The sequence below is a fragment of the Sorex araneus genome, chromosome 1, assembly GCF_027595985.1.
Source record: "Sorex araneus isolate mSorAra2 chromosome 1, mSorAra2.pri, whole genome shotgun sequence".
Classification (NCBI taxonomy): Eukaryota; Metazoa; Chordata; class Mammalia; order Eulipotyphla; family Soricidae; genus Sorex; species Sorex araneus.
In genome coordinates, this window is record NC_073302.1 from 237,299,940 (window position 1) to 237,312,582 (window position 12,643).

Genomic DNA, 12,643 nt, shown 5'->3' on the forward strand with positions numbered 1-12,643 from the left:
GGAAATAAGTTCTTGATCATAACCTCAATGAGAATCATGTTGGACTTCTGATCTACATAATTATAATAAAATAATTTTTTGTTCTTTTAAGCTACTTGGTTTGCTCTTTTAGAGCAGCAACAGGAAATTTTCAGCTCTTTTCGAGGTTTTTGAACAATGACGCTGACTTTATTTGTGTGATATGGCACCAAAACAGACCACTGAATAATGCCTATTTTAGGAAACTAACTTTATGTACTGGGTCACTATAAGAAACAAATTTTCCCAAGATACCTTATCATTAGTAAATATTTATAGCTTCCTGGTCCACAAGCCAGGTGTCTTCATTATCAATTAATAATACAGACAAATAGCACCACATCTGTCCCTGGTAGACTTAAATCTTTTTATTTTTTTGCCACACCCAGAGGTGCTCAGGGCATATTCCTGGCTCTGCTGTCAAGATCACTCCTCAGGGGCTAGGGGTACTATATGTGGTTTGGGGAAGTCGACCTGGATCGGCCCAATGCAAGGCAATTGTCCTACTCTCTGTAGTGTCTCTTGGACCCATAGACTTAAATTTTCCTCTCGAGACTCCTAGGCTAGCAAACAAAGACCCACAAGCCAGGGTTGTAGACACCTACACAGTTAATTTCCTCACTTTCATAAGGTATCATTATCTGTTACTCCTTTTGTTAAAGGCATCTTGGGAACTTGCTATAATCATCCATCCAAAATGTATTTCACAGTCTTCATTTTATTACCTTGTACACTTGCTCTGACCTGGCTTGTCATGGTTTTGCCTGCCTTTCTGAATTATTATTCATGGATTCTCCATGAGCAGAACAAACTTCCTCATGCCAACTAACTTGCCTCATTCCCAGTGTAAGCCAGTACTTTCCGCTCCTTCAGTGTTTTCCTGAGACTTTTATTTCCTGCAGGAAATGATTTATCCACGTGCACTGAACATAAAAATACTATTATACACTCAGGTAAGACATGAAATCACTGAGAACAGACTGTGAGGTGCAGTGTGACAACATTCAGGTTTTGTAGAAGGTATTCCAGAACCAGGAAATCCCTCTTTCTCTTGTCAGAGTAGCTTCTGAGTCCCCAAAGTCATTTTACTGTGTCTGTACCATCTGACTTTGGTACAAAACCAAAGAAAACCATCTCTTGTGGGCTTATTTCTGTGTTGTACCATTTTCAGTGCTTTCTACAATCAGTAAGTTTCTTCATCTGAGCTTATACTTTGGGTATTATTGCTTATCTCATGGCAACACCTTTCTTTTCAGAGCAGAGGTAGGCTGCTAAGCTTCAAATCCCAGATGCGTGACTATCTGAGGTGAGACAAGCTATTTAACCTCTCCCATGCTTTTCTTCCTCCATAGATAGTAACAGGGCGCACTGCAGGAATTTTCCAAGGAGAAACAAATCATTAAATGCAACATCATCACATTTTCTTTTAAGTTTTCTTCCAGATCTTTCTTCCAGAGCATGCAGCCCCTCATCCTAGTTGAGAGCAGATAGGGACAGACTCTGGGGTGTTTTGGCATCTGGCTGATTAGACTTACAGAAACTCCCCACTATCACTTTGGGCCTGTTTTCTAATAATCAATAGGCATGCCTACAATACTTTGTTCTGAGGAGTAAAGGAATAAACTATTGTTGTATAGATTATATACAGACTAACAGTGTAATCAGGCACACTAGAAAGCACTCAATAAATATACGTTTTAGTGATGCATCAACCAGTTCCCCTTTATGTATCCTTCTATGGGGCTTCTGGTACATGTGAGAGATTTTCCACCGTACAGTGAAAAAGGAGGCAGTTCAGTGCTTCCCACAATGCATGGTCATGCAAAGCAAAGGAAGGGAAGAAGTCAATTTGGGGCCCTAACCTGGCTTTCGTTCCACCAGTGGGAGGAGAATGTGAGTCCCCAGCAGCACTGAGGGAGCTGCAGTGGGACCTTTTCTGAGCATCATTAAGCAGTTTCCAACCTTTGGACTCCCAGTTTTAGCAGCTGACCCACCGACACACCCAGGCAGCAGCGCTTCTTGTGCAAATTTTTCCATTGGGCTCAATGCAGGAACTCTGCCTGGCAAGTAAATTCCAACCACTTCTGCACAGGCAAAGCCTTCAGGCAACTGGGGACTGAAGGTTTCAGCACTGCCACACGTCTGTGCAGGGATGCTAGCTGCTACTCAGCTCTCAACTTCTTGGCAGCAGCTGTCTGCCATAGTCTTTCTTTCTTCTAAGCTTGACACCATCCTGCTACCATGAGCTGCCAGAGGAAGCTGGAACATTACTGCACTTGAAAGGATCTACGATAAAAAACTGCACATTTACTTGACTGCTCTGGGACAGGACTGACAACCAATTTATATGCTAAATAATAAGGCAACGATAGATTATAGCGGAGGGGAAATGAGCTCACTTGAATGTGGTTTGCTTAGAGTTTATGAAGCACCAACAGGGTAATGGAGCCCTTAGCTCCCCAGGATAAGGACTAAGGCCCCACAGAGCGATCAAGTTGCTCTGAATCACATATTAAAATATCTGTAGGCTGTAAAGGGAGAAATTTGCTCTTTCTGAACATACTTAAATATGTTTTTTTTTATGCTTCACATACGGTGTATGAAATGATAGAATTCTGTATAGGGACAAATTCACCTTGCATAACCTTCCACTCGAAACATGTCAGTATCCTGTCTCCTGATTGATTGCAATCCAGATTATTGGTTCAACACACCCCAGTGGCCTGGGTGTAAGGGCTGAATAATGGCCCCTCAAAGACATTCTTGTCCTAATTTGCATGGCCACAAAGGATTTTGCAGATGTGAGTAAATTAAGGAGCTTGAGAAAGGGATCTTTGCTTGACCTTTTCTGGGGAGAGTGAAGATTTGGTCCCCAGGGTGTTTGCCTCTAAGAGGGAGGAAGGGGATCAGAATCAGAGAAGGAGAAGTACAGGTCAGTGTGTGGGGACAGGAGCAAGAAAGGGAGCAGAGGGAAAGACAAGGAAGGTAAATCCCCCACCCCACTCCAAGTTGCAGAAGGAGTGCAGCCAGGCAGATAGACCCTTGTAGGTTTCTAGTATTTACTTTTAGAATAGACAAAAATGATCTGATCTTAATATACAGTTTCAAATTCTATTATTTTCTGCTTATTAAGAGTTTCTTTTACTTGATTTTTCTTTATTCTATTTTCCTTCTATTTGTAAGGTCTAATGATATTAAAAATTCTCTCTCTCTCTCTCCCTCTCTCTCTCTCTGTCTCTCTCCACATCCCCCCTCCAATCCTGAAAAACACTCCACAGTGATTTCCAGTTTCTAGCTCTCCAGAACCCCCACAGGGCTGCTTAGTTAGGCAGCTCTGAAGCAGCCTTTATTTGGAGGGCGGAGTTTGGCTCGGAGGGTGGAAAGCAGCTCTTATTGCACAGACTTTCCCATGAGCTCCCAAAGCTCCCAAGCTACCCTGCTTAAGGTCTACCCACAACCCCACAACCATCGCTGGGGGAGGAGAGGGGCATGACACCCCCAGGCTGTAGGGAAGGATGGGGCAGTCTCTTTCCACTGATCCTGTCATTTCAGATGTGTGTCCCCACTACAAAGCCTTGCAGAATTGAGGGTCTAGTGGCTCTCTTCACAAGAAGCACTGTGACTTGTCTTTCTTAGAGGCTGGTAATCATCTCATTTTCTTCCTGTCAAAATTATACAAGGCACTTTCTTTCTTTTTTTCAGCTTGGGACAGAACTTTGTTTACATTATCATTCCAGAGTTTTGTTTTTATTTATTTATTTTTCACTCTTCAAACACAGCTCATTTTCATACATTGTCTAGTCCATTCTTCAAATACCGAATACTTGAAAACGCTTTCCAACTGCTTTAGCACAGAGATTTCTCCCACCCCAAAACTACTCTGGCATCCCAATCCAGGTGGATTTACATGAATAAACAATAGCAACCAACAGCAAGGCACTACAAAGTTGTGCTGCTCCACACAACTCATAAATAGTAAAATTGGAATACAAAGTCACATTCTGTCTAAGGTTAAGGTAACTGAGTCACGAGAGATAGTCTGTCCTTCTCATCAGATAAAGGATTTTCCCTCAAAGACTCACAAATCAACAGCAGGGTTTGAATCTGTTTGTCTGGTAAGAATAACAAAAAAGTAAGTGTAATGAACAAATTACAAAAAGGAAGTGGAGTAAAAATTAAAATGTGGACAGGAAGTAACAGGGATAAGAGTCTGGGTCCTTGGGCACATTGGTGGTGTGGAGGTGTGGTTTATGTACGTAACTAAATTAAATCACAAACAATATTACAAGCATGACTTCCAAACTACAACAACTAAACCTAAAACGGTGCTTATCAAAAAGGCAGCCTGAGTGGTGAGTGGCACGCTGGGGACATTGGTGGAAGGAAGCCAACAGTAGCAGCGGTCTTGATTTTGGAGCAATGTATGCCTGAAAACCAGCTATGAACAATTATGTAAATTATGGTATCTTAATATTAAAAATAAGAGTTAAATGGATCCAAATATCTTCGATTGATATCACACTGGTAATACAATCGCATGTCTATGTTTCAAATACCTTAAACTCCTTTGCAAAATAGGCTTTTCACTTTCTCTTTGCTTAGGTTCCAACATCACCCAGATATACATATAAAAAGAATTTAGTATGAGCATTTGCTCCTGGGGCTGCCCCAATTATCAAGTCACCACATCCTCCTGTGGTTCTTTTTCGAAGAGCTAAAACCCAAACAAACTCTACCTTTCACCCAATTCCCCCATAAGTATATATATATATATTTTTAAATTTATGTATTTATTTATTTTCTTTTTTGTCACACATTTCTAGTTTATTATAGCCAAGGCCAAAATGCCACCTTCTCCACAACAGCAACAATGAGATTTATCCCAAAATAACTCACTGCAAAACAGGTCGACATCAGAATTTTTTTTAAAAGTTTTTATTAGTGAATCACTGTGAGGTACAGTTATAGACTTACACAATGGTCGAGTGCCCATCCCTCCACCAGTGCCCATTCTCCACCACCAATGGTCCCAGATGTTGGAGTGTAGCTCTAAATACTTTAGGATAACATTGATTATCCTTCCTCCCTTGCCACAGGGAGCTTAGGTTTAGACACTCAGGAGATACTCCCATTCCTTTGTTTATCTGTAAACTCTTCTCTGCACCCTCCTTCCCAACCAGTTAATCACCTTTTCTCTAATCAGATTCTGTTATCTTGTAAGATCAGGTCCTTCTAAGGGCTCTGAACTTGTATTATAAGTTATGTCTTTTGCATAGTTTACCTTAAAGCAATGTCCTTTCTGTATGGACACAGGAAGAGAGTTAATATTGTGCCTATAACTTGGGAGTTGATTGACTCCAATAATATTTACTCCTGAGCATATGCTTTCTCAACTCAGTTGCCCTTAGTTCCTAACACCCCCAAAACAGGGTCCCGACGAGGGACAGGACAAATCCAGGGCAAGTGGTGAGTTATGTGCTACCCTGGCATCGAGATAGGCCAGGCCAAAGTGCCACAATACTCAACTATAAGTTGAGGGCATGATCATGGACAATGCTGTCATGATCCAAAAGTAACGATGAGATTAGGATCCTGCTGGGGTTAGGAAGGTTAACCTGGCCTGAGGACTGTGGTCTAGAGATGTCCTCAGGAAAAAACAAACTTTATATCTCTTACTATGCTCATACAGAATAAAATTGTTAGAAATATTAGAAGTAGATTTACTATAACTATTTCAGTAGATTACTAGCTTACACCCTGATACACCCTTGTTTGGACCCCCACGCTTGAGTGGATCTCCTTAGATGAGATTTCCTTAGATGAGATTTTGTTAATCTCAAGAGATGGTCTTACCCTTCTTTGTTGATTTGTTGTGTTAAACCCACCTTTGTGCCACCGCCCTATGTAATTTGCTATATAAACTAAGACTGTGGGGCAGAGAGGGGAACTCAGAAGAAGCACAGAGAGAGACGGGAGTGTCTAGAGAGGAGATTGGAATAAACTGCGATTGAGACCAACCAGCTTGCCTCCGTTCCTTCCTTCGCCTGCCTCATCATCGCCATCAACTTCCCTGGGGTGGGGGTGGGGAAGCGACGTGAGACTACCAAACGCGGGCAGCGGGAGAGATACAGTCCCAATGGCCCTCCTCTCTTTTGTGGTTTTACACACCAGCATGCCTCCCATCACCCCGACCCCATCCTCCACCCACCCCACCCCGCCTCTGTGGCAGGACATTTTTTAAAAGGGGGGAGCGGGGAGGGGGGTGGAAATACCTTTCCGTGAGCTTTAAAACCATATTTTAGAATATAAAAGAAGACATGCCCTGGCAGCCCCCTCTGCCCCTCCCCGGACGTCTGTTCTGATGTGAAGGCAGGCGGCAGCTCTTAGCTGCTATCCATCCTGGCGTTACAGTAGGTGTTCAGCTGTGCATCCAGCTCCTCTGCAGAAAGCTGCTGCTTGGAGCTCTAGCAGGTGCCTGGGCCCCAGGCCCAGCTGCCCCCGAAGGCACCTCCCTGGACCTCGCCGAAGCCTCTGAACCTGTGGTTTTTGGTCCCGCCGCCTCGGTTTGTTCTCTGTGCCAGGCTCCACTGTGTGTCCATCTGTGATATGATGAGCTGAATGTTCATGGGGCGCCCGTCCAGGGGGACCCCGTTGTACTGCTTCCTGGCCTTCAGGGCATCCACCTTCCGTTGGAAGTGTACCACGGCGGTGCCCAGGCTGCGGCCAGAGCAGTCATAGTGCACGGTCACCTTCTTCAGCATCCCCAGCTTGGCGAACAGCTCCTGGAGGTCGGCGTCCGACACCCTGAAGTCCAGGTTGGACACCAGCAGCTTCCCACCCGGCTCCACGCAGGCACTGCCCCGATGCCCCTGTTGAACAGGTTGTACTGCCACTTGTCCCAGAGCTGCTTGGGCCTGCTGTAGGGCACCAGCTGGTTCCTGCCGCGGCTTTGGGTCAGGGCCCCCTGTTTCCAGACTGGCCCTCCACCACGTCCCTGGGTGCCGGTGCCGCTGCAGATCCGGTTCACCTTGATGATCTCCTCCAGGGTCATGTCCATCTTGTCCGGAGCTGCTGGGCACCTTGACGCAGACCTCAAAGTCCTCCCTCTCCTTATATCCTCTTCCTGGTCTCGTAGTCTCAGAGTCCTCTACTTCCAGGCATTGTCATCGTCTAGTTCTCCTTCTAGTCCTTCTCTTCCTCTGTCTCCTGGTAGTCTCACGTTCTCCTCGTAGTCCTCAAATTCTTGTTGTCAAAGTCCCAGGGTCTCAGTTCTCTTCTCATCTTCAATGTTTCGTTGTCAACCTTCTCGTCCTCAATATCTAGTCCTCAGTGTTTAGTCTTCATCTCCTTCCCAGAGTCCAATCTACCTGGACAAGTCTCTCTGCCAGAGTAGTTCTTTCTTCCAGGCCCTTACAGCATCCTTATATAGGAATCTTGTAGGGTAGGGATACTAAGGTGGGCTTGAACATTAACATAACAACAAAGGGAGGTAAAGGCCACTCCTTCAGATTAACTCAAGGACAAAATCTCTTCTAAGGAGATTATCAGGAGACCCACCCAAGGGCGGGATTCCATCCAGGGTGTATTTTTTACTCCTTTCCTCTTATAATCTAGCCCACTGATGTACCTAAAGCAGCACACATGTGTTTGGTTATAACATACTCGCTTATACTCTCTTATATACATTCTCTGTCCTTCCTGGAGAGCCCGGGAAGCTACCGAGAGTATCCCACCTGCATGGCACAGCCTGGCAAGCTTCCTGTGGTGTATTCAATATGCCAAATACAGTAACAATAACGGTCTGATTCCCCTGAGCCTGAAAGAGTCTCCAGTATGGCACAGTTTGGAAGGGTGAGTAAGGAGAGGCTGCTAAAATCCCAGGGCTGGGATGAATAGAGACATTACTGGTGCCTGCTCAAGCAAATCGATGAATGACAGGATGACAGTGATACAGTGATACAGTGAATGAATAAACTGTACCCCAGATAAGTTTTTTCAAACCCGCTATCAAAAAACTCTAAGTCTAGCCAAACAACAACAACAAAATACTCTTAAATATTAACATACAGATTAATTTAACATCAGTTCTACTACCCAAAGAATTTGACCTTCTGAATAGTTCTTACAAAATATAGCAGGATGATAAAGGTGCAAACTAAGCATGCCATTTCACACTTAATGTAATATGTGGTAGGAAAATAAGTTGTACATCAAAAATATATGATTTTTAGTGGCTAAATGGTTGCTTAAACAAGCTGTTTGTGTCCACTATTTGAAAAAGATATTGAGTACTGAGATCTTGCTTATGAGTACACATTTTTATTCTATTGGTATTTCTGGGAAACATACAGAATGTACTCATTCTAATTTTTTCCTACAAATCTGCTTTAACTTGAGTGGTAAGGAAAACAATTGTGACATCATCTTCACTTGAGTATCTTCTGGAGGAGACGTTTACCATTACCACTCCCTCTCAGAGCACCATCAGCTTCCTTCGCTCCTCTTCCTTGTTGCTGTTTTGATGACCAGGGGTCACACAAACACTTGGGTGTGTGATGCTCACCACTTAGTCACAGTGTTCCCTGGGGGATTATACATCTTAAGCTGGAGTGGCTGCTCACAAACTTCCATGGCTCTTGCTCCTTTAGCTGTGGAATGCTTACATATTCTGGTTGTCATAAACTCTGGGGTGTTGTATGGTGCTCACACACCTGCTCATGGTATGTTGCTCTCCTGGACACTATACTTACACATCTTTAATGGTGATGCTTGTACCCACCTGGCTGCAGTGCAGTTGATATATGTGGGCTGCACTGGGGATCAAATGTGGAATCTCATACTTAAAAGCAGGTACTTTTTGTCACCAAGCCATCCTGAGCCCTCTTACAGTATTTTAAAAAGTATATTACAATCTATACTGTATCTTTATTGTGATTTTAAAAACTCACATCTTTCTCTTCCATCTCCTGAGACAGTTATTACATTGAGCTTACTAAGTTTTTCAAGAATGTATTTTATGTTATTATATATTTTTCCCCTCAAAGAGCAAGAGTCTTCTATGTAACAGTCACTGGGTCAAATGCTAGGCTCAAAAATTCCAGGTCCTAATTCATTATCCTATACCAGATGGCCAATAAAAGTCTATTGAACAGTTGGATATTGAACACCCTACAAAAATTGGAAAACAGAAGACATCTGCATTGCTAAATACTGTCAAAAATAACCCAATTATTCATGGAAATAAGCAGAAACGTGGATGGTGATGATAGAGATTGTGGATGTGTGAAGCCAGGGAGTTGACTGGAAATCTGTACCTTCTCAGTTTGGCTTTGAATTCAGAAAAATTCTAAAAAGTAAAGCCATAATTTTTTCCAAAAAAGTGGAAATTCTTTAGATGACTTTCTCTCAATATAACCAGTCTCTCCAAGAGGAGAGTAAAAGTGTCCTGTGATCTCTGAGCAGGAGGCTAAAGGTGCATCATTGTACGATACTGGCTGACCTCAAGATGTCAGCCTATGGGCAAAATGCCCCCTGTATTCCAATGTAGTGCTAGTTCCTTCATGGGATCTCAGGTTTACCTAAAATTTCACTAATTTCAGGGGGCCAGAGAGGTAATACAGTGAGTAGGGCATTTCCCTTGAACAGAACTGGCCTAGGTTTGATCCACATCCTAAGTGGTCCCCTGAGCACTGCCAGGAGAGATTCCTGAACGCAGAGCCAGGAGTAACCCTTGGGCACCCAATAACAAACAAAAAATTACCATGAAAATTCCACTAATTTCAGTTTCTGATTACTCAAGATGGTGAAAGCCCTTCACTAGCTCACTGTCTCTTCCAAATCCTACCCCACCCCCATATACATCGGCTCTTCTGAGCCTGTTAAGTGACTTATTTGCCTATTAGTCCTTATTTGCAGGACTCGTGGTGCACCTTTAGATACACTGGTAAAGAAGGCATGTGTCTAGGGTGTTGTCTGATGTTTCCGTAAGAATGTTACTTTTCTCATGAGAGACCATCCAACGTCTAATTTTCATGACTACAAAGCTGGACTCATTCAGCTTACCCTGATGGCTGAGCATGAATCATGGGCACAGTTCCACCCCAGAGATAATGTGCACATGCTCATTAAGATGATTAACATTATAATTGCAGTCCCTGTCTCTTCACTGAGCTGGCTAGACTCTCTCCAGGAACCATCAGTTCCTTTATGTGAGACTTTTAAGAGGATAATTATCCATCCTGTCAGGAGAGTTGACTGATGTGTTATGTGGTCCTCGATTTCACACAGTTTTATTTCCCTTGCTTACTTCCATGGAAAAAGAGATAAAAGTATTATTTAAAAGGCTTAAGTGCCTTTGTGCCCATATCCAGTTTTCTAACAATCATGAACTTTAAAAGTTATCACACACAAATTTCCCTAATGCAATGACAACTATTAAATGTAAAATGCAATTTTGAATTACATTTATTTGAAAAGAGCAGCAAGTACACTTTAGACTATTTTATTCAACATGGCAAAAAACATATCTAAAATGAATTTAAGAAGAAATTCTTGCTAACATACTTTCTCTCAAAATCCAAATGAAATCAGAAAAATTATCTCTGATAGTGTGAAGTAGAAAATGATAGCCAGTCCTTCATTTCTTAGGTTTCATTTAAAACTCCACATAAATAAGATGGGGAATAAAAACAAAACATTTCCTGTGTCAGCTAACATACAGACCAATATCACAAAAACCTAATACTAGTTCATTCATTTAAGATTAAGATTTAGAAGCCAGAAGCAGTGTTGTCACAATGGATTCTCTAAGATAAGGAACAACTGGAACCAGGATGGTGAATAATTGATGTGGGCTTAAATTAGAAAAGGCTAATTTACAGAGTGTGCTGATGTGACAGGCACTCTGAAGTCTCCCATGAGTAAGTGATGGGCCTGACAATACATCATGTGATTTCACACACATGCCTTATGATCTTAAGCACAGGGGAGCATGTTACAGAGACTGAAAACTGTTCAATGAAGTAGGATGCAAGATGCAGGCATAGCAAGGCAGGTTCAAGAGCTGGGTTCAGATCACTTCATACAGGTCTATCACTGTATACTCCCAGATACTGATGATCATAAGACACTTTTCAAAGTGAGAAATTGTCTCTCAGATAAGTTAGTGACTGGGCTAAGACTGTTCGTATGGCACAGAACATCAGATGTGAGCATCTTCTTCCCCTATTAAATATGTGAACCCTGCTTCTCCTCTACTCTCCAACCCCCACCACACACGTGTACACTCATTTGCTTGGGAATCTTTTTACAATAAAGCTTAGCTTTAGATTTAAAAAATCCAACAATAGCTTCAATGCATTAAAAACATAAAGCTTGGAACCCCACTTCCATCCTCAGTAAAGTCAATGGTTTTGTTCAATTCCATGTGTAAAGGAAGCATCTTTTAAAATAGACTGACTTTCTTGCATACTTTAAGCAAATTGGGAGACAAAGCAAGAAATATGGGACAAAAAAAGATTCATTTTCAGCTGTTTTATATTTGCTGGCCTGCCTGCATTGGTTCGCAATGCTATCAACTTGGGGACATTGAAATAAGCTCAGCACCAGACAGGCAAATGGGAAATTAACAATGCACATCCAACTCCAAAATCCAGCCACTGTCATGAGAGATTCCAGAACCATATAGCTCTATGCCCAGACTCTATTAATATTTATGCATACAAGAAAGAGCTGGAAACTTGGCCCTTTGTATTCCTTTTCATTTAACCTCCTCTCAACCCTGAGTTTTGTCTTAAGGAAATGAATTCCTCTATCTGATAGTGATGTTTTCCAAGGCACTGGGCACCCAATGGAGGGAGGGCATCTTAGAAGGAGGAGAGTGTCAGCAGAAAGCTTGTGCCAAGCAGCTTGAATGTTATCTCATTTTCAAACATCTGAATGTCTGCTGACTGGTGCCACTAAATTGTTGTAGCCCACAGAGCTTCCTCACAACTTATATTGATTTGTCTCAATTAACAAATAGGCAGATGGGCACCTGCACAAGATATGGTCCTGCAAATCTCACTCAGCAAAGCATGCATTACGCACAGGTATAAGCATGTGTTGGAACAGCATGAATACTACCCTAAATTAGGCAACTTTTAAAAATAGCAACAGAGATTATTCAGTGGGAACGATGAAATGATAATTATCTGCTACCTGCTTATCACTATTCTTGACTTTCCCCTCAGTCATTGTGAAAGAATAAAAAAAGAGGGGGCTTAAATTTGCCACAACTCCTCAGAAATGTACAATTTAACTCTGAGGGAGGAAAATAGCATTGAGAAGCTGGAGAAGGGAAGGTGGAATACAGAGTCTGGAGATGCAGCAGTGGGTTTGGCCATGCAGGGCCCATGGTGAGCCTCGTGTATGGAAACTTCCGAACCTGCCTGACCACAGCCATGAGGCATGCTTTTTACACAGAGTCTAGGCCACATGACACACTTAAATGGGTAATGCACACACAGACATAAGGAATGGCTTTATTTCTAAGTGAGAGGACTAGAAAAGTTTATCCACCTGGGAGAAACTTGTGGTACTCAAAACCACCCCTTCTCTGCTAAGAGGTAAGGTTCACAGAATTCTA

General features: G+C 42.6%; 1 protein-coding gene and 1 pseudogene across 1 annotated transcript in view; both read right to left on the reverse strand.

The window, feature by feature from the left end:
• Window positions 1–12,643, reverse strand: part of FRY (FRY microtubule binding protein) — a 474,614-nt gene that overhangs the window by 411,121 nt on the left and 50,850 nt on the right. The window lies entirely within an intron of this gene.
• Window positions 6,402–7,075, reverse strand: LOC101541592 (THO complex subunit 4-like; annotated as a pseudogene).